Source organism: Carcharodon carcharias, chromosome 4, assembly GCF_017639515.1.
Source record: "Carcharodon carcharias isolate sCarCar2 chromosome 4, sCarCar2.pri, whole genome shotgun sequence".
In the NCBI taxonomy this organism is placed as follows: Eukaryota; Metazoa; Chordata; class Chondrichthyes; order Lamniformes; family Lamnidae; genus Carcharodon; species Carcharodon carcharias.
In genome coordinates, this window is record NC_054470.1 from 112,146,839 (window position 1) to 112,168,642 (window position 21,804).

General features: G+C 44.2%; 1 protein-coding gene across 3 annotated transcripts in view; it reads left to right on the forward strand.

Annotated features, from left to right (window-relative positions):
* Positions 1–7,224: 7,224 nt before the first annotated feature.
* LOC121277364 (coronin-2A-like) overlaps positions 7,225–21,804 on the forward strand; it is a 176,308-nt gene continuing 161,728 nt past the window's right edge. For all 3 annotated transcript variants that reach the window (XR_005942865.1, XM_041186742.1, XM_041186744.1), the window contains exon 1: positions 7,225–7,684. The gene's annotated coding sequence lies outside the window, so the exon portion shown is untranslated. The remainder of the gene's footprint in view (positions 7,685–21,804) is intronic.

Below are 21,804 nucleotides of genomic sequence, written 5' to 3' on the forward strand. Positions count from 1 at the left end.
GACTACAGAGGGAGAGAGAGAGCGTGACAGACTAGAGAGACAGAGAGAGAGAGAGAGTGACAGACTAGAGAGAGTGACAGACAAGAGGGAGTGACAGAGTGACGGGTTAGAGAGAGAGACTGACAGACTAGAGAGAGAGAGATAGTGAGAGACAGATTAGAGAGAGTGAGAGGTAGACTAGAGAGAGAGTGAGAGACAGACTAGAGAGAGAGAGTGACAGACGAGAGAGAGGGAGAGAGAGTGACAGACCAGAGAGAGTGACAGACTAGAGAGAGGGAGAGTGACAGACTAGAGAGAGAGAGACAGACAAGAGAGAGAGAGACAGAGTGACAGGCTAGAGAGAGAGAGACAGACAAGAGAGAGAAGGTGACTGACTAGAGAGAGAGTTGGTGACAGACGAGAGAGAGAGAGAGAGTGATAGACCAGAAAGAGAGAGCGAGAGTGACAGACTAGAGAGAGAGAGACAGAGAGTGACAGACTAGAGAGAGAGAGTAACAGACTAGAGAGAGAGAGAGTGAGACTAGAAAGAGATAGAGTGACAAAATTGAGAGAGAGTGAGTGTCAGACTAGAGGGAGAGAGAGAGAGTGACTAGAGAGAGAGAGTGACAAACTAGAGAAGGAGAGAGAGAGTGACAGACTAGAGAGAGAGAGAGTGACAGACTAGAGAGAGTGACAGACAAGAGAGAGTGACAGAGTGATGGGTTAGAGAGAGAAAGTGACACTACTAGAGTGAGAGAGATAGTGAGAGACAGATTAGAGAGAGAGTGAGTGATAGACTAGAGAGAGAGTGAGAGACAGACTAGAGAGAGAGACTGACAGACGAGAGAGAGGTGACAGACTAGAGAGAGAGAGAGACAGACTAGAGAGAGAGACAGGGTGACAGGCTAGAGAGAGAGAGTGACAGACTAGAGAGAGAGAGAGACAGACGAGGGAGAGAGACAGAGTGACAGGCTTGAGAGAGAGAGAGTGAGTGACAGACTAGAGAGAGAGAGAGTGACAGATTAGAGAGAGAGGGTGACTGACTAGAGAGAGAGATGGTGACAGACGAGAGAGAGAGAGTGACAGACTAGAGAGGCAGAGAGTGACAGACTAGAGAGAGAGTGACAGACCAGAAAGAGAGAGAGAGAGTAACAGACTAGAGAGAGAGAGAGTGAGAGTGACAGATGAGAGAGAGAGAGAGTGACAGACTAGAGAGAGAGAGTGAGTCTACAAAGAGATAGAGTGACAAAATTGAGAGAATGAGTGACAGACTAGTGGGAGAGAGAGAGAGAAAGAGAGAGACAGACTAGAGACAGTGAGTGCGACAGACTAGAGAGAGAGAGAGACTAGAGAGTGACAGACTAGAGAAGGAGAGAGAGAGTGACAGACTAGAGAGAGAGAGAGAGTGAGTGACAGACTAGAGAGAGAAAGAGTGACAGATTAGAGAGAGAGGGTGACTGACTAGAGAGAGAGATGGTGACAGATGAGAGAGAGAGAGAGTGACAGACTAGAGAGAGAGAGTGACAGACTAGTGAAGGAGAGAGAGAGGACAGACTAGAGAGAGAGAGAGTGAGTGACAGACTAGAGAGAGAGAGAGTGACAGATTAGAGAGAGAGGGTGACTGACTAGAGAGAGAGATGGTGACAGACGAGAGAGAGAGAGAGAGATTGACAGACTAGAGAGAGAGAGAGTGACAGACTAGAGAGAGAGAGTGACAGAATTAAGAGAGAGAGAGATAGTGAGAGTAGAGAGAGAGAGACAGACTAGAGAGGGAGAGAGAGAGTGTGACAGACTAGAGGGAGAGAGAGAGAGAGAGTGACAGACTAGAGAGAGTGACAGACAAGAGAGAGTGACAGACTGACGGGTTAGAGAGAGAGTGACAGACTAGAGAGAGAGAGATAGTTAGAGACAGATTAGAGAGAGAGAGTGACAGACGAGAGAGAGGGAGAGAGAGTGACGGACTAGAGAGAGGGAGAGTGACAGACTAGAGAGAGAGAGTGACAGACAAGAGAGAGAAGGTGACTGACTAGAGAGAGAGATGGTGACAGATGAGTGAGGGAGAGAGAGTTACAGACCAGAAAAAGAGAGAGTGATTGTTAGACTAGAGAGAGAGAGTAACAGACTAGAGAGAGAGAGTGAGTCTAGAAAGAGATAGAGTGACAAAATTGAGAGACAGTGAGTGACAGACTAGAGGGAGAGAGAGAGAGAGAGAGAGAGACTAGAGAGAGAGTGCGACAGACTAGAGAGAGAGAGAGGCAGACTAGAGAGTGACAGACTAGAGAAGGAGAGAGAGAGTGACAGACTAGAGAGAGAGAGAGTGACAAATTAGAGAGAGAGGGTGACTGACTAGAGAGAGAGATGGTGACAGACGAGAGAGAGCGAGAGAGAGATTGACAGACTAGAGAGAAAGAGTGACAGAATTAAGAGAGAGAGACAGACTACAGAGGGAGAGAGAGAGTGTGACAGACTAGAGAGACAGAGAGAGAGAGTGACAGACTAGAGAGAGTGACAGACAAGAGGGAGTGACAGACAAGAGGGAGTGACAGAGTGACGGGTTAGAGAGAGAGAGTGACAGACTAGAGAGAGAGAGATAGTGAGAGACAGATTAGAGAGAGAGTGAGAGATAGACTAGAGAGAGAGTGAGAGATAGACTAGAGAGAGAGAGTGACAGACGAGAGAGAGGGAGAGAGAGTGACAGACCAGAGAGAGTGACAGACTAGAGAGAGGGAGAGTGACAGACTAGAGAGAGAGAGTGACTGACAATAGAGAGAAGGTGACAGACTAGAGAGAGAGAGAGACAGACAGACTAGAGGGAGATACAGGGTGACAGGCTAGAGAGAGTGACAGACTAGAGAGAGAGTGACAGACAAGAGAGAGGTGACTGACTAGAGAGAGAGATGGTGACAGACGAGAGAGAGAGAGAGAGGGATAGACCAGAAAGAGAGAGCGAGAGTGACAGACTAGAGGGAGAGAGAGTGACAGACTAGAGAGACAGTGACAGACTAGAGAGAGAGAGAGTGACAGTCTAGAAAGAGATAGAATGACAGAATTGGGAGAGAGTGAGTGACAGACTAGAGGGAGAGAGAGAGAGAGAGAGAGAGACAGACTACAGAGAGAGAGAGTGACAGATTAGAGAGAGAGGGTGACTGCCTAGAGAGAGAGATGGTGACAGACGAGAGAGAGAGAGAGAGTGACAGACCAGAAAGAGAGAGAGAGAGTGACAGACTAGAGAGAGAGAGAGTGACAGACTAGAGAGACAGAGAGTGACAGACTAGAGAGAGAGAGTGACAGACTAGAGAGAGAGAGAGTGAGTCTAGAAAGAGATAGAGTGACAAAATTGAGAGAGAGTGAGTGACAGACTAGAGGGGGAGAGGGGGAGAGAGAGAGAGACTAGAGAGAGAGCGACAGACTAGAGAGAGAGAGAGAGACAAGAGAGAGAGAGACAGGGTGACAGACTAGAGAGAGAGTGACAGACTAGTGAGAGAGTGACAGACTCGCGAGAGAGGGAGAGAGAGTGACAGACTAGAGAGAGAGGGTGACAGATTAGAGAGAGAGTGAGTGACAGACTAAAGAGAGAGAGAGTGACAGAATTGAGAGAGAGAGTGAGGGACAGACTAGAGAGAGAGAGAGAGTGAGTGACAGACTAGAGAGAGAGTGAGTGACAGATTAGAGAGAGAGAGAGACAGACTAGAGAGTGACAGACTAGAGAAGGAGCGGGAGAGTGACAGACTAGAGAGAGAGTGAGTGACACACTAGAGATGGAGAGAGTGACAGATTAGAGAGAGAGGCTGACTGACTAGAGAGAGAGATGGTGACAGACGAGAGAGAGAGAGAGAGTGACAGACTAGAGAGAAAGAGAGTGACAGACTAGAGAGAGTGACAGAATTAAGAGAGAGAGAGTGACAGACTAGAGAGAGAGAGAGAGTGAATCTAGAAAGAGATAGAGTGACAAAATTGAGAGAGAGTGAGTGACAGACTAGAGAGAGAGAGAGAGAGAGACAGACTAGAGAGAGAGAGAGAGACAGACTACAGAGAGACAGACTAGGGAAGGAGAGAGAGAGTGACAGACTAGAGAGAGAGACAGTGAGTGACAGACTAGAGAGAGAGAGAGTGACAGACTATAGAGAGAGAGAGTGACAGACTAGAGAGAGAGAGTGACAGAATTAAGAGAGAGAGAGAGTGAGTGACAGACTAGAGTGAGAGAGACAGACTAGAGTGGGAGAGAGAGATTGTGACAGACTAGAGAGAGAGGGAGCGAGAGAGTAAGAGAGAGAGAGAGTGACAGACTAGTGAGAGAAAGAGAAAGAGTGACAGATGAGAGAGAGTGAGAGAGTGACAGACTTGAGAGAGAGAGCGAGAGAGTGACAGGCTAGTGAGAGAAAGAGAAAGATTGACAGACTAGAGAGAGTGAGAGAGTGACAGACTAGAGAGAGCGAGTGAGAGAGTGACAGACTAGAGAGAGAGAGACAGAGGGAGAGAGAGGGAGTGACAGACTAGAGAGAGAGAGACAGAGAGTGACAGACTAGAGAGAGTGACAGACTATAGAGAGTGACAGAGTGATGGGCTAGAGAGAGAGAGAGAGGGAGTGACAGACTAGAGAGAGTGAGAGAATGACAGACTAGAGAGGGGGAGAGAGTCTAACTGGCTAGAGAGAGAGAGAGAGACTAGAGAGAGTGACAGACTAGAGAGAGTCAGACTAGAGAGAGAGGGTGGCAGACTAGAGAGAGAGGGTGGCAGACTAGAGAGAGAGAGGGTGACAGAGAAGAGAGAGAGTGACCGACTAGAGAGAGGGTGAGAGAGAGTGACAGACTATAGAGAGAGAGAGTGACAGACTAGAGATAGAGAGAGACGGAGAGATAGACCAGAGAGAGAGAGAGAGAGAGAGAGTGACAGGCTAACAAGAAATAGTGACAGAGTACAGAGAGAGAGCGACAGACGAGAGAGAGAGCAACAGATGAGAGAGAGAGAGAGCGACAGATGAGAGAGAGAGAGCGACAGATGAGAGAGAGAGAGGGAGCGACAGACGAGAGAGAGAGAGTGACAGACAAGAGCGAGAGAGCGACAGGCGAGAGAGGGAGAGCGACAGACGAGAGAGAGTGCGACAGATGAGAGAGAGAGAGAGCGACATATGAGAGAGAGAGAGCGACAGACGAGAGAGAGAGAGAGCAACAGACGAGAGAGAGAGCAACAGACGAGAGAGCGAGTGACACAGGTGAGTGAGAGAGAGAGTGACAGACTAGAGAGAGAGAGAAGAGAAAGAGAGAGGCTAGACAGAGAGGCTAGAGAGGGAGACAGAGACAGACTAGAGAGACAGAGAGAGAGGGAGGCAGACTAGCGAGAGAGAGACGAAAGAATGTTGAGAGGAAGACGAGGTGAGAGAGAGGCGAATGAGAGAGAGGGACGAGTGAGATAGAGGGATGAGTGAGTCATGAGGGAGAGACAGGGACGAGAGAGAGATGACGGAGGGGGACGAGGGAGGGAAAGTTAAGTGAGATATGAGGGAGAGAGAGGGGGATGAGTGAGACATAAGGGAGAGAGAGAAGAGACAGACAAAGTGAGAGAGTGTTAGTGGGACAGTCTGTAGAGAGAAAGAGAGAGAGTGGGACAGTCTGGAGAGACAGTGGGACAGTCTGGCCAGAATAGGTAAGTGGGAGCAGTTAAAGAAAATGCAGGATGAAGGAATTTTAAAACCATATGATAATGAATCCTGGTTATAGTTATCTGGACACCAAGATTGTTATCACATCCTCAGCTATGTCCCAATTAGTTTAATCAATTGTTGAATAATGAATTTTTATTTGTCTTATTCCAGGGGTTTATATGTCTGATTATTGGTGTCATTGTGGCCTCCGAACATTCAGGAGAAAGGAAACTTTTATATTACACCTGTTGGATGAATATTATTGGGTTAATTTTAATTCTGCTTTTGTCACCAGTTTGGCTAAGTTTTGCTAAAAGGAACATTAATAGTTTTTGTCAGATTTCCAGCAACTGCAGGATTTATTTTTATTATATTCATTGGTTTTAGTTTGTTTGATTTGGCCCAAACATACAAGAACAAAATAAGAGCAGAAGTAGGCCATTCAGCCCTTCAAGCCTGTTGTACCATTCAACAAGATCATGGCTGATCTTCTGCCTCAACTCCACCTTCCTGTACTTATCCCTACAATCCTTAATTCTCTCAACGCTCAAAAATCTCTTGATTGCTGCCTGATTATATTCAACGACTGGGCATCCACAGTTCTGGGGTAGAGAATTCCAAAGACCCAAAAATCCCGACTGAAGATATTTATCTTCAATGCAGCCCAAAATGGCCGAGCCCTTATTCTGAGACTGTGACCCTGTGTTCTAGATTCCCCAGACAGGAGGAAACAATCTCTCGGCATCTACCCTGTCAAACCCCTTAACAGTTTTATTCGTAAAATAAATGACGTAGGAACACCGGGGTGCCTGCTTTGTCAGTACAAGCTTGTCTGCGATAGGCTCAATATCAGCCCCCTTTGAGCTCATTTCTGCTTGACAAAAATAAATATTTTATGTCCGTTTTTTTTAAAACCTTCAGCCAGCTCTTTCTAATGTCCTGGCTTGGCATGTACATGGAATGTGAAGAATCTGCTGAGATACTCAAGGTCAGTCAATATCTGACACTCGATGGGATTTTTTTTGAAGGTAGGATGAGATGAAGAGGAGGAGGCTGGTGTGCAGCACAAATGCTAGCATAGACCAGTTGGGCCGAACGGCCAGTTTCTGCACTTCAAAATCTCCTGCAATTGTATTGAGGCACCACAGAGTGGAACATGCAGTATGGAGAGAAGTTGAATTTCATGGCACATTGTAATTTTCAACCCTAAATGTACTTTGATGAATTTTATGAATATATTTTTGGAGGCAAAACAATTCCCTGCAATATTGGGAGATGATGGGTAGTTTAAAAGTAATTGCGGATTACATAAAGGGAAGCTCTGAAAGAGGGCAGGATTGATTAAATGACAAAAGGGATGATGGTGCACAGTTGAATCCTTATTCCCCGAAGGCGTTTGTTCATCTGCAGGATATTATTTTTGAGTGAAGTGTAGAGATTTTAGGTGTGCAAAGAAGATTCAACATTTTTTTTAAAAAGCTTCAGATGCGGGAAATTTGCCGCACCCTACTGCCCCTGTTACGTCTGTGTATAGACACAGGCTGTGAATACTGCAGCTGCTATGTGTGTGAGAGAGAGAGAGACCCCGCCTTGTTAAACCTCCCTGCTGCACGGCGGTTGCTTACCTCTTTTTCAATTTACTCTAATCTAGTCAGTACAAAGAGAGAAGGATCATTCTCATGATCATCTGCTGCCTTCTCAGCCTCAGCCCTGGTTGTAGCCTTGTGTGTGCCTCTCTCCTGTCTGTGTGCCCTTCCTTCCTTTAAATCTCTCCCTCTTTAAACCAACCCCCTCTGTTTCCCCCTCCCTCCTCTCTCTCTGCTTCTGGTCCTGCCTGGCACAGCCGGCATGTTTTATGAATGAACATTGGACCTTCGGGAGAGAGAGAGAGAGAGAGGCTTACGGCTGCAGGATTTAAAGTCAGCACCGGGACACTGCGGGAACAGCGAGGAACGGGAGCAATTATTTTTTTTGAAAGAGAACAAGAGAGGGAGAGTGAGAGAGAAACCTGAGCTGGTGCCTCTTCACCTGGCTGTGGTGTAACCTGAGGGGAGTGCCTGCAAGGTAAGCAGAGAGAGAAAAAAAACATGGCTATGCAGTGTAACCAGAGACTTAAATACCTCACCTGTCCTTCAGTTACATTCCACTTGAGGTGTTTCCTTTATAAATGTATGAAAAAATGTTGTTCAAAGGCATCGCTGGCTGTAATAATTCTGTAGGCGCAATAACGCAAATTAATGTTTTCCCCTCGCCCTTGTTGCACTTTGATCAGAATAACAACGTTTAAAAAAACATGATGGTGTAAAGGAGGGCAAAAAAAAACCTGCTGAAAACCGGCCCCTTATTTCAGCCTCTTTGGAATAAGGGATTGTCTTTAAAAAGCATCCTGAACCCAAAAGGCGAAATGGGCACCAGCTCTCAAAAACCACACTTTTTTAATGAAAAGGGCAAACCCTCTTTTATTTGATTCTAAGTACACTAAAGCCATTGTTTTTGTCTGTTTACTAATCTGTTCTACCTGTAATTTCTCTGAACGTTGAATACTTTCTTTTAAAACTTGTTTTTTAAAAAATTATTTGACCATGTTTCCTAAAGTCTGCTGTCTCCACAATCCGGTGGAGTTGTGGCACCTGCATGTGTTGTTTTGGTTTTTTTGATTCAACAGGTAGGAATCGATGGAAAAGCATCTGAGGTCAGATTCCTCTGTTGGTTGAGAGAGTTTCTTCAATGTTGTAGCTAACCCCCGCAGGCTGAGAGTGTCCCCTCCCTATCCCAGTAACCACCTCCAGATCTACACCCTCCTAAATCTTGGTCTCCCTTCAATTCTGACCATTTGTGCACCCCCCCCCACCCCAAGTCCTTTCACGCCATCTTTGGAGGTCATGCCTTCAACTGCCAAGGCCCTAAGCTGTGGAATTCCCTTCCGAAACCTCCCTGCCTCTTAAGATGCTTCTTTAAAACCCGCCTCTTGGATCAAGCTTTTGGTCGTCTGTCCTAATGTCTCCTTCAATAGTTCAGTGTCGTATCTTGTCTGATAATGCTCCTGTGAAGCATCTAGGTTCGTTTACTGTGCTAAAGGCGCTATATGGATGCAGGTTGTTGCCTGTGCAGTGTTTTCTGGTCTGGCGTGGGTTGCTGGTGGAGATGCCACATTCCTGGATTCAGGAGATTAGAAATCGCTATTGTTTACGGTCCTGATTACTAACCAGACACTCGTGCAGGAAGTGTGTGGATGAGGATGGCATGGGGCTCTGCTGTGACGTAGCCACAGTTGCATCGCAGGTAGACATGTGCTAAAGCCTGTGCTGAGGCTGAGACCCGAGGTATGGAGTGTGACCTGTCTCCCTCTGTGGAGCTAAACTCCAATAAAGGGTCAGAGAGCGAAGAACACTGACCAGACAACATTGATAAAAGTGAGTGGGTGCTATATATTTGACAACAAGCGAATTAACCCAATAGTCCCCTCTCTTTATACTAGTGGGAGAGTTCCTCACAATATTCAGAACAAAAAGCCAATGCATGTTCTTGGTTGTAAAGCTCTGTCTAAATCTGTGTTGGGAAAACCATCTGAAATACAATTGCAGAACAGTCCCTGCAGTATTAACCCCTGAATGCCCATTACTATAAGTCTTATGTCCCGCCTTCTTTACTTTCATTTTGGAGAATGTTAATACAAAATATGTTTCTAATTTTAATTTGGATGCAATGGAAGCAACAATGATCCTTCTCCCTGGAGGGTACCTCCCCTCACACCAGCCCCTGCACCCCCACCCCCCCCCCCAATTTTCTCCCTGCCCCCTCTGAAGCGATGCCTCATGGCACTCTTGCCTTTGAGTCAGAAGATTGTGGGTTCAAGTCCCACTTCAGAGACTTGAACACAAAATCCTAGGGAGTGTTGCACTATTGGAGGCACCATCTTTCAGATGAGATGTTAAACTGAGGCCTCCATCTGCTGTCCCAGGAGGATGCAAAAGATCAAGGCCACCATTCTGAATAAGAGCAGGAGAGTTCTCCTCCATGTCCTGTTCAATATTTATTCCACAATCAACATTGCTAAATCAGATTATCTGGTCATTATCTCATTGCAGATGTGAGAGCTTGCTGTGAGCAAATTGGTTGCTGAACTTCCTACATTACAATAGTGCCAACAAAGTACCCTTTTGAAGTGTAGTCACTGTTGTAACATAAGAAGCACAGCAGCTAATTTGTGGACAGCAAGCTCCCACAAACAATGTAATGTGTATTGGGGATGAATATCAGCCAGGATGCCAAGGAGAACTCCCTTGATCATCAACACAGAAGTGCCAAGGATTCTTTTACATCTACCCGAGAGAATGGACGGGGTTTCCATCTAAGTCTCATCTAAAACACAGCACCACTGATGGTGCAGCACTCTCAGTACTGGCAGTGGGAGTGTCAACCTAATCCGCTGTCCTGAAGCCAGACTTGAACAAAACCTTCTGTCTAAGAGGCGAAGGCGCTACCAACTGAGTCATAACTAACACCCTATATACAGATGAAGTCTTTTATGCTTTCACCTGAGTTCCCCTCAAGCCAGTCTCTGAATCGAGAACACTTTGTTCCATCCATAGACAGATACTTTCAGACACTACTGAGTTTGTGAGCAGTAGGTGGGGCCGGCTGGAACTTTGAATCCTGTCATGTCTCCCCACTCCTCCCCATGGTGTGATGTTGGCACACTGAAGCAGGCCACTCCATTTACAAGGATAACCAGGAAACTCTTGAGCACAGACAGCACACCCGGAGACTTCAGAGAGCTTGGGTCTTGACTGCTATTGGGTGAATGCAGGTTGCTCGGTCCAGTTTTGTAAGTGCTATTTAATTGTGATTTTTCTCTTATTGCTTGCATTGGGAAATAACAGCCCTACCAATAAGCATATTTAACAAACTGGGAGGAGAATTAATATACAGGGCATTCAAATCATTTTATCATGTTCTTTTCAATTTTATGCTTTGACCAATTCTGTGTATATCAATTTGACAAATATTGTTAGGGAAGGGAACACCATGTGTATGATTACCAGCTTCATTCTGATTCTAGAGAATCTGATGACCGTGATGAGTAGTGTTTCTTTTTAGCGTCGTACTTATGCAAAAAGAGAGACTTGCATTTATACATGGCCTTTCAAAACCTTTGGCTGTAAAGCACTTTGGAGCATCCTAAGAAGTAATTTTTGAAGTGCAGTCATTGTTGTAACCTAGAATACACCACAGCCAATTTGCAGACAACAAGATCTCGCAAACACCAATGTGATGAAGACGTGATGATCCGCCTCATGTGATATTGGTTGAGGATTAATATTGGCCAGGACACTTTGGGAGAATCCCCTGCTCTTCTTCGAAATAGCGGCTCACACAAGAAGGCAGTTGGGGTGGTGGCCTCTGTTTAATGTCTCATCTGAAAGATGGTGCCTCTGGCAATGCAGCACACCCTCAGTACTGCTCCCAGTGTTCCAGCTTAGATTACATACTCCAATCCTTGGAGTGGGACTTGGTCAAGTGACTTTCAAGCTCACAGGTCAGTAGAGATTCAGAGATGGATACTTCCAGTCATTAGACTTGGCTTGATTTAAACATAGGCTCCAGAGGTGAAGCCATAACACCACCCAATTCCTCTCTCCCCTCCTATACTATGAAAGGCATACTGCAATGTCATGCATTGTTTAACTTGGCTTTTAAAAAAAACCTAGGGTTTTAACATTGCACTGTGCCGATATAATCTCTGCTCTGGCGGTTAACCGCCCACAGCTAGCAATCAGGTCTGCAGAGGAGACTGTGCTTGGCTATTTCAAGAACCGAGGCTGTTGCAAAACTCTCAAATGATGCAGCGATGACTTCTAATCAGTTGTCTGTCCTGTTGGTCAAGGATAATTATCATATTTTACTTAATGCACACGACTGAAGCTATTATACCAAAAGCCATTTAGATGCTTTTGAACTGTTAATATATGGATGAGACAAGTGGGCAAAATAATAAGATGGAAAGTTTGCCTCATGTCTGGGTCTGCTGTAGACTAATTGCTAGAAATGAATTACTATGATTAGTCAGCAAAAACCATTATCGTCGTATCATGTGATGACCAGGATGATAGAAGATGAACAAGCTGGGCCTTGATCCTTTATCTTTCAACAGTATCTATGGATAGGAGTCTGCACTCAGACAGTAAAATGTCCTGTAACATCACTTGATTGACAAAGTGAATCTTAAGAATCTAGACAGGCAGAACTGCAAGATTATGTTGCAATCCATAAAATCCAATTGTACACTTTTTATTTCTAATATAACTCAATCAAAGCAGTTGATGTCTCGGCGTGCCTGCCTCCTGTTTCTCAGCCAGTTTATTTTGGGAGCTATTGTATGTTGTCCATGTGACAGGTCCAGAGAGTTCCTTCTGCATTTGTGCAGAGATTTTTAAAAAAAAAAATGCGCTCTGGGTGTGAGCATCACTGGGCAAGAACGGCATTTATTTACTAAGATAAAAGCAAAAAACTGCGGATGCTGGAAATCCAAAACAATAACAAAAATACCTGGAGAAACTCAGCAGGTCTGACAGCAACTGCGGAGAGGAACACAGTTAACATTTCGAGTCCGTATGACCCTGTATGAATTCTGTTGAAGGGTCATACGGACTCGAAACGTTAACTGTGTTCATCTCCGCAGCTGCTGTCAGACCTGCTGAGTTTTTCCAGGTATTTTTGTTTTTGTTTTGAACAGCATTTATTGTCCATTTCTGCCTGCCCTTGAGAAGATGTTGGTGTGCTGCTTTCTTGGACAGCTGCAGTCTGTGTGATGTGAGGGGGAGGGAGTTCTAGGATTTTGACCCAATGATAGTGAAGGAATGGCGATTATAATTCCAAATCCAGATATGCCCAGAATCATGTGGTTTAAAAGACACTGCAATTTTGAGTGAAAATGAGTTACTGGTATGTGAAAGAAAAAGAAAAACTTGCATTTCCATTGGGTTTTTCGTGACCTCATGATGTCCCGAAGTTGTAGCCAATGACGTACTTTTTAAAATGTAGCTATTGTTGTAATGCAGGAAACAGCTGCCAATTTGTGCACAACATGATCCCACCAATAGCAATGTTATAATGACCAGATAATTTGTTTGTGATGTTGGTTGAGGGATAGATATTGACCAGGTCACCAGGGGAGATAGCTTGCTCTTCTTTGAAGTAGTGGCGATGGGATCTTTTACATCCACCCAGGAAGGCATATGAGGCCACAGTTTAATGTCTCACCTTAAAGATGACATTTCCAACAATGCAGCACTCCCTCCATATGGATCTAGGGAGGGCAGACTAGGTTATGTGCTCATGTATCTTGCGTGAGGCTTGAACTGATGGCTTTTGCACTCAGAGTCAAGCACATTACTACCTGAGCAGCAGCTGACATTGTAGGAACAGCCATGTCCAAGTTGGCTTGATCTTTAAAACCCTCTTTTTGAATGGTATTGGGGCTGATTTTCAAGTGTGTGTATCCTCCCCTCATGCTTCCTCGGTGGGGGAAGAATGGCTGGTGTCCCCTAATACTGAGGCCATAGTGCAGCAGGAAATACAGCCAGTGTTTTTTGGTCTTTTAATTGTAATGTTTTGAACAATCTTGTTAAAAGCCTATCCTTACTGAAGCCTGCATTCGACTTTCTGTTTCTTTGAATGCTTTCTTCTGATATCAGGGTCAGTCACACTAAAAATGGAAATGCTTTGCTCGCAGGTTCTTACGCATGCTGCAATGATGTCTACGAATGGTATTTGCGAGGTGTAAGACTTCAAAATTGTAACAAGTACACTGTTGTGGGTCTGGTGTTTCCTTGGGGTCCAATTGTTTATGCTGATTTATGCAAATTCATGCAATTTTCTTTACAGTTTGGTCAAATGCAAATGAGATTACTTGGGCGTAATTTGACATCGAACAATGTCAGCCCTTTCAGGATCTAACCTATAGATTGTGCCCAAGGAAGAAACACCAAGCTGTGAGATATAACTACATGATATAGTACCCTAACTCACACCAAATCCCGCTCACCCATCACCCCTCTGGAGCTCAGGGAATTACATTAGTCTCCACAACTGTGCTATTTTGTTATTCCGCTAAATTTTTTAGCTCAGTGCAATCACTTTAAGTGGTTTCTCTTGTATCTACATACTACCTTCTGGTCTGGTCAAAGGCTAGAGTTGCCACTGGATAAGTCCCAGGACCAGATGGCCTGCATGCCAGGGCTTTAAAAGAAGTGGTTGCAGAGAAAGTGGAGGCTTTGGTCATAATTTTCCAAAACTCATTAGATTCTGGAAGGGTGTCAGTGAATTGGAATTTTTTTTTTCAATATTCGTTCATGGGATGTGGGCATCGCTGGCTGGGCCAGCATTTATTGCCCTTTCCTAATGGCCCTCAAGAAGGTGGTGGTGAGCTGCCTTCTTGAACCCTTGCAGTGTAGGTACATCCACAGTGCTGTTAGGAAGGGAGTCCCAGGATTTTGACCATGTGACAGTGAATGAATGGCGATATATTTCCAAGTCAGGATGGTGAGTGACTTGGAGGGGAACTTCCAGGTGGTGGTGTTCCCATGTGTCTGCTGCCCTTGTCCTTCTAGATGGTAGTGGTCATGGGTTTGGAAGGTGCTGTCTAAGGAGCCTTCGTGAGTTCCTGCAGTGCATCTTGTAGATGGTACACACTGCTGTCACTGTGCGTCCGTGGTGGAGGGAGTGGATGTTTGTGGATGTGGTGCCAATCAAGTGGGTGCTGTGGATCTGGAGTCACATGTAGGCCAGGCTAGGTAAGGATGGCAGATTCCTTTCCTAAAGGGCCTTAGTGAACCAGGTGGGTTTTTACAACAATTGACAATAGGCCTTCATGGTCATCACTAGATTTTTCAAAATTAATTTTTTAATCTGCCATAGTGGGATTCGAACCTGGGTCTCCAGAACATTACCCTGAGTCTCTGGATTACTAGTCCAGTGACACTACCGCTACACTACTGCCTCCCCTGCTTTTTGCTGGATGCTGTCGAGCTTCTTGAATGTTGTTGGAGCTGCAGTTATCCAGGCAAGTCGGGAGTATTCCATCACACCCCTGACTTGTGCCTTGTAGATGGTGGACAGGCTTTGGGGAGTCAGGAGGTGTGTTATTCACCACAGGATCCTCGCCTCTGACCTGTTCTTGTAGCTACAGTATTTATATGGCTAGTACTATTTCTGGTCAATGGTAACCTCCAGGATGTTATTAGTGCGAGATGCAGCGATGGTAATGCCATTGAATGTCAAGGGGCGAGGTTAGGTTCTTTCTCATTGGAGATGGTCGTTGCCTGACACTTGTGTGGAGCGAATGTCACTTGCTACTTTTCAGCCCAAGCTTGGATTGCATCTAGGTCTTGTTGCATTTGGGCATGGACTGCTTCAGTTTCTGAGGAGTCATGAATGGTGCTGAACATTGTGCAATCATCAGCGAACATCCCCATTTCTGACCTTATGGAAGGAAAGTCATTGATGAAACAGTTGAAGGTGGTTTGCCCTAGGCCACTGCACTGAGGAACTCCTGCAGTGATGTCCTAGAGCTGAGGTGACTGACCTCCAAGAACCACAACCATCTTCCTTTGTGCTAGGTATGACACCAAACAGCAGAGTGTTTTCCCCCTGATTTCCATTGACTCCAGTTTTGCTAGGGCTCCTTGATGCCACACTCTGTCAAATGATGCCTCGTTGTCAAGGGTAGTTACTCTTGCCTCACCTCTGGAGTTCAGCTTTTTTGTCCATATTTGAATAAAGGCTGTAATGAGGTCAGGAGCTGAGTGGCTCTGGCGGAACCCAAATTGAGTGTCAATGATCAAAATAGCAAATGTAATGCCTTCATTCAAGGAAGGAGGGAGACAGAAAGCAGGAAATTATAGAGCAGTTAGTCTAAGATCTGTCAAGGGGAAACTAGATCCAGAATTAAGAAGATGCTTATAAAATTATAATGTGATCAGGCAGAGTCAACATGGCTTTGTGAAAGGGAAATTGTGTTTAATTAATTCATTAGAATTTTTGAGGAAGCAACAGTCAACGCGGATAAAGGGCAACCTGTAGTTGTGATGTACTTGGATTTCCAGAAGGTATTTGATAAGGTGCCACATCAAAAGCTACTGCACAAGATAAGATTACATGATGTGGGGTGGGGGGGGGGTAACATATTAGCATGGATAAAGGATTAGTTAGCTAACAGGAAGGGTAAATGGGCCTTTTTCAGATTGGCAAATTATAATTAGTGGAGTGGCACAGGAATCAGTACTGGGGCCTCAACTAGTTGCAATCTATATCGATGACTTGAATGAAGGGACTGAATGTATGGTAGCTAAATTTGCTGATGACACCAAGATAGGTAGGAAAGTAAGTTGTCAAGAGGAAGTAAAGAGGATAAAGAGATATGGACAGGGTTAAGTGAGTGGGTAAAAATTTTGCAGATGGTCTATAATACGGGAAAATGTGAACTTATCCACTTTGGCAGGAGGAATAGAAAAGCAGTATACTATATAAATGGAGAAAGATTGCAGAACTCAGTTGTACAGAGGGAGCTGGGTGTCCTGGTACATGAATCACAAAATGTTAGTTTGCAGGTACAGCAAGTGATTAAGAAGGCAAATGGAATATGAACACATAAGCAAGGAGCAGGAGTAGGCCATTCAGTCCCTGGAACCTGCTCTGCCACTTAATAAGGTTATGGCTGAGCTGATAGTAACCTGAAACCTGCATCCCACCTACTGCTGATAACCTACCACCTCCTTTGCTTACCAAGAATCTATCCACCTCTGCCTTAAAAATATTCAAAGACTCTGCTTCCACCCCTTTTGAGGACGAGAGTTCCAAAAGACTCACGACCCTCTGAGTGAAAAAATTTCACCTCATCTCTGTTTTAAATGAGCGACCCATTATTTTTAAACAGTGACCCCTGGTTCTAGATTCTCCCACAAGAAGAAACATCCTCTCCACATCCACCCTGTCAAGACCCCTCAGGATCTTATATGTTTCAATCAAGCTGCCTCTTATGCTGGCATTTATTGCAAGGGAATGGAATATAAAAGTAGGGAAGTTTTACAGCAGCTGTACAGGGCCTTGGTGAGACCACGTGTGGAATATTGTGTACAGTTTTCTCCTTACTGGGGAAAAATATATATAATTGCATTAGAAGCAGTTAAGAGAAGGTTCACTCAACTCATTCCTGGGATGAAAGGGTTACCCTATAAAGAAAGGGTGAATAAGGTAGGCCTATACTCATTGGAGTTTAGGAGAATGAGAGGTGATCTTACTGAAACATATAAGGGGTCTTGATAGGGTGGATATCCAGGATATGTTTCCTCTTGTGGGGGAGACTAGAGCTAGGAACACAGTTTAAATAAGCAGTGTCCCATTTAAGACAAAGACGAGGAGAATTTTTTTTTCTCTGAGGCTCGTTGGTCTGTGGAATTCTCTTTCCCGGAGAGCAGTGGAGGCTGGGTCATTGAACTTAATCAAGACTAAGTTAAATAGATTTTTGATAGAGAAGGGATTTCAATGGTAATGGGGGAGCAGGAAAATGGAGCTGGGACCACAATCAGATCAGCCATGATCTTATTGAATGGCGGAGCAGGCTTGAAGGATTGAATGGCCTATTCCTGCTCTGAACTTCTATGCTCCTAGTGTTATGTTGCTACCTCTAGTGGAATAGATTTTTCACATGACCCCCTGCCCACTCTGTCCAGTCAAACAATCTGTTTTCCCCATTTCCAATGTTTTGAAGTATTCAAAGATTACATAAAAAGGCACACAATTATTTTAATGGCACTGTGATTTGGCATCAGGGTTGAAAGTCAGAACAGGCTCGAGGCGTGAAAGACTTCTTAATTATGGGAACAAGTGTAGAATGTATAAAATTTAAAATTTCCATTCTCCAAATTTAACTTAAAACTATTTGTTTACATAATTTAAGAATATTCTGTGTTGGACTCAACTCATCATAGCTTATTCAACAGCACCTTCCAAACCCGCAACCTCTGCCGTCTAGAAGTTCAAGGGCAGCAGACACATGGGAACACTACCACCCTGGCTTGGAAATATATCGCCGTTCCTTCACTGTCACTGGGTCAAAATCCTGGAACTCCCTCCCCCTAACAGCACTGTGGGTGTACCTACACCACATGGACTGCAGTGGTTCAAGAAGGCAGCTCATCACCACCTTTTCAAGGGCAATTAGGGATGGGCAATAAATGCTAGTCTTGGCATCAATGCCTACATCCTATGAATGAATAAATAAAAAAAAGCTGAAGATAATCACTTAAACCCAGGATGTTACTTCACTGTATTTCGTGCTTGGTGTTTATTAATAATTTAGTTGGGGGATGGGGGTGAATCATGAGAATAAAACAACCAGCGTGATTAATGAGGCTTAGAAAAGTCAACTTAATGCAGGTTTTTCTTGTAAAAGGCAGGTTAATTATGGCTTTTACAGGTTAATTGGAGAGGAGAAAGGTCAGTATTTTCCTGTCAAGTGAATAACAAGGCTATCGCCGCTTATATATGGTGTAGAAGCTTCAGTCAAGGGGCAGATGGGAGGGTTAAATGTGGATACCCAAAAGGATCTGATTTGCATTTCTCCACTGTTAGCTTCACAAAAACAGGATCTCATCCTTGGGCTCCTCGATTTTCTACCCCCACCCCCATGTACGACTTTGGCTGTACTTGTCTGTTAATTGCTCATTAAGCTCAAATTAAGTGTAGCAATTATCAATGCGCTAAATGTTAATTATTGCCAACCAAACTCTTTGGCGCAGAAAATGAACAATTACAAGTATGAAGTCTTATCCATTCAGGTTTTGAATTTTTCAGGGAGATTTTAAAAATGGCAAATTTTAAGATTTTATCTTTTTTCTTACTTTTCTGTCTCATATTCTCTCTCTTTGTCTTTGTTTCCTCCTTGTTTTTTCTCTTTCTGATTTGGCATTGAATTCACCTCCATTTTTCCTGTGTTTATTTCCCAGTCCTTCAATCTCATTGTTAAGGAGATGAACAGTTGTTTGCTCTGGTCTCACATGCCTTGTTGCACTCACTGCGCTGCTATCAGCTCGCACTTTCAGCAACCTTTGAGCAGAAGGACACAGGGACAGGTCTAAATAATGGCAGACACAGTTCCGCCCTCAGGTCCCATGCCCTAAGAGGGCGTTGGCAACCATGGACTTCCAGTGGAGTGGTCCATAGTTATGCTTGGCAAAGTACTGTAGTGGTTTGCCATTGCCTTATGCAGTACGGCTGACCAGGAAACTCTCCCGTTCTTACTGCCTGCTATCAGGCGCATTGGAAGGATTTGCAGGCTGATAATCAACCTTCCGTGGCCATCAAGTCCTGAAGTGGGATTTGAACCTGGAGCTTCTGGCCTAGAGGTCAGGACTCTACCCACTGCGTCACAAGATCTTCTAGTCACTGTTAAGACAGCCTATTACAGTGAAACAAAAACAAAAATAGCTGGAAAAGCTCAACAGGTCTGACAGCATCTGTGGAGAGGAAGACAGAGTTAACGTTTTAAGTCCATTTGACTCTTCGTCAGAACGGAAGAGAAATAGAAATGAGGTGAAATATAAGCTATTTAAGGTGGGTGGGACAAGTGGAGCTGGATAGAGGGCTAGTGATAGGTGGAGGCAAAGGAGAGATTGCCAAAGATGTCATAAACAAAAGGTCAAAGAGGTGTTAACGATAGTGATATTATCCAAGGAATGTGCTAATGGTGACATTAAGGGTAGAAAGCAGGATGAGCAAGTGACAGATGGCCCTAGTGGGGGTGGGATGGGGGGGGAAGGGATCGAAATGGGCTAAAAGTTGGAGATAAAACAATGGGTGGAAAGAAATTTTAAAATAATAATAGAAATAGGTGAGAAAAGAAAAATATATTTAAAAACTATATAATTATTAGAAAAAAGGGGGATGGGAAAGGGGGTGGGGATGGAGGAGACAGTTCATGATCTAAGTTGTTGAACTCAATATTCAGTTCGAAAGGCTGTGAAGTGCCTAGTCGGAAGATGAGGTGCTGTTCCTCCAGTTTACGTTGAGCTTCACTGGAACAATGCAGCAGGCCAAGGATGGACATGTGGGCATAAGAGCAGGGTGGAGTGTTGAAATGGCAAGCAACAGGGAGGTCTGGGTCATGCTTGCACACAGACCAAAGGTGTTCCACAAAGCGGTCACCCAGTCTGCGTTTGTCCTCTCCAATGTAGAGGAGACCGCATTGGAGCAGTGAGTTACAGTGAAATCTGGTCTTGTGTTCTTTTCAAAAAGCAGCTGTGACGGTTTGTCCACTCTGTTTTAACACTTAGTACAGGTAGAGTATTGTTTATCCGAAACCTGTGGGGCTGATTGCATTTCGGATTTCCAGTTAATTTTGGTTTTTGCATACCGCATATAAACTTACATTACAATAGCCTAAGCCTAGGCTAGCTATGGTCAAAAGAAAATCAAATGGCTAGAAAAGTAAGATGTATCACTGAATAATAAATACAGGGTTAAGACAGCATCTGCGGAGAGGGATACAGTTAACATTTCGAGTCTGTATGACTCTTCATCAGAACTAAGGAAAAATAGAAAAAAGTGAAATATAAACTGGTTTAAGGGGGGTGGGACAGGTAGAGCTGGATAGAGGGCCAGTGATAGGTGGAGATTGCCAAAAGATGTCAAAGACAAAAGGACAAAGAGGTGTTGATGGTGGTAATATTAGCTAACAAATGTGCTAATGGTGACATAAAGGGTAGAAAGCAGGACGAGCAAGGTACAGATAGCCCTAGTGGGGGTGGGGTGAGGGGAAGGGATCAAAATAGGCTAAAAGGTAGAGATAAAACAATGGATGGAAATACATTTAAAAATAATGGAAATAGGTGGGAAAAGAAAAATGTATATAAATTATTGGAAAAAGGGATCAGAAAGGCTGGGGATGGAGGAGAGAGAAATTTTGCTTTTATAATAAACACAGGGTATCTGTCATAAGTTTCTTTTTGACATGGTCACCACAAAAAATGAGAAGGTAAGCGGTGCAGACAAACAACTAGACTTCCTGTGCTAAACGTGGATATGGTTCAAAAAAAGTGCAGTTTTTAGATGTGTTCAGGATTTGTATTTACGGATAAAGGATACTTGACCTGTAATGTGACGATGCCAATTACATTAAACGTGATGAGTAACGATGTGTTATTTACATAGTAACCTTGCAGATAACCCAGCAACAGTCCCTCTTAGACTTACCTTGGACAGGAAACACAAGAACAGGAATAGGCCATTCAACTATTCCAGCCTAAAATAGAAACAGAGTGTACTGGAAATATTTGGCAGGCCTGGCAGCATCTGTGGACAGAGTTTATGTCTTGAGTCAAAATGTGACATTTTTTTTTTCAGTTCTGAGCTGCAGTTCTGAAGAACAACCGTATCCAACTCCAGACATTAACTCTGTTTCTCTCTCCGCAGACGCTGCCGGACCTGCTGAGTATTTCCAGCATTTTTTCTGTTTAGGTTTCAGATTTCCAGCATCTGCAGTATTTTGCTTTTATTTCAGCTGTTCGAGCCTGTTCTGACACTTGGTTACATATTTCATCATCTGCTCTTCAGCTTCATTTACTGCTTTGGTTCTACATCCCTTGCGATATCCTTACCTAACTGTTGTGTCAAGTTCAGTCTTGAAAGTTTCGACTGAACTGCCCCTCCCACCCAGCACCCACACTTGTTTGTGGGAAGAGTTCCAGATTTCTATTACCCCTCATAAGGAAAAAGTGCCACCTACTTTTGTCCCAACTGATCTATCTCCAATTTGTAAATTACGTCTTCTGGTTCTGGAATCCCCAACTTGAGACAGCTTCTCTGTACCTATCTTATTGAACCCCTTCATCTTAAATACACCAACTGGTAAACTCATAGATACAAAAGAACAATGTTGCATAGAAATTGTTATTGGCCATAGTAAATCAATGCATGATGCAATTATGTGACATACCCTTTACAGCTGCCTTAATGGAGACATTGACCCAATAGTCTAAATTTCTTACTAGCCTATGAGTTTGCTAATGTTTCCTGCTGTTACCAACAAAGGCATTTAAAAGATAATGCTTCTACATGAAGGTTTATCCGAGCATGGGCCCCTTGTTTTAATGCTACTCACGTCCTTACCTTTCCTGTCGCTGTCT